Raw genomic sequence first — 985 nt, 5'->3', positions numbered from 1 at the left:
ACTTCCTGCAGTACATTGATAATCCACCAGAGGGCAGAATACAGGTCACACATTAACAGGTTTTTGAGGAAAATATTGATCACAATGATAAAATGTAGGTCACAGAATCCTGCGTAGCAAATATGATACAAATGACGATTTAAGTACCACAATTCAACAACTGGTAACCTATAAGCAGTGAGCTGGCTAAGCAAGCTTTTGATACAATTGATCACAAATTCTATTATAGAGGCTTGAATTTGTCAGAGGAGCTGCTGAAGAAGAGCATTCACCAAGTTGAACAGAAAAACTCCTATTAGTTAAATAAGATTTAAACCAAGATAAAACTGTGCCTTTGATACCAACCAGCTGCTCAAGATGTGACAACAGAATGTTATGGTCCACAGTATCAAAGGCAGCAGAGAGGTCTAAAAGCACTAAAACAGCAGAGCTTCCTGAATCAAAGAAGATCATTAAAAACTCTTAAAAGGGCCGTCTCAGATTTCAGAAACCATCAGAATTTTTCTGATGGCGCAAATTATTTTAAACAATGTGAGAGCTTGAAAAAATTACCATCTGCGACAGACCTGGCAACAGAACATAAATTAACATGTTTTTGTCAAAGTTTGAAGAAGTTCATTCATTGTTTCATGCATCAACCACGTGAACATTTGTGAGTGAGCAGTTGATTGTGTGCGTGTGTGTGGGGGTGGGTGGGTTTGTTTCTGGTGACATTTGGGGGCAATTTTAATACAAAAATCCTACCTTTGGGGACAACTGGTGCGTTTGGGGACAATAGTCGAGTCCCCATTTGGTTTAAATGCCATTGGTGGGTTGGGGGTTGGGTTCAGGACCAAGGTGTGAATTGAATTTAGRTTAGTTTTAGGGTCAGGTACCTGTGAGGTTAGCCTTAGGGTTKGTGGTCAGGGTTAGGCTGTAGAAATGTAATGGAAGTCAATGTCAGAATGTTGTTTCTGACATTGTTAAAGCTATAAGGTGTCAAAGC

The sequence above is a fragment of the Austrofundulus limnaeus genome, unplaced genomic scaffold, assembly GCF_001266775.1.
Source record: "Austrofundulus limnaeus strain Quisiro unplaced genomic scaffold, Austrofundulus_limnaeus-1.0 Scaffold236, whole genome shotgun sequence".
Lineage (NCBI taxonomy): Eukaryota > Metazoa > Chordata > Actinopteri > Cyprinodontiformes > Rivulidae > Austrofundulus > Austrofundulus limnaeus.
Note: the sequence above shows the minus strand (reverse complement) of the source record.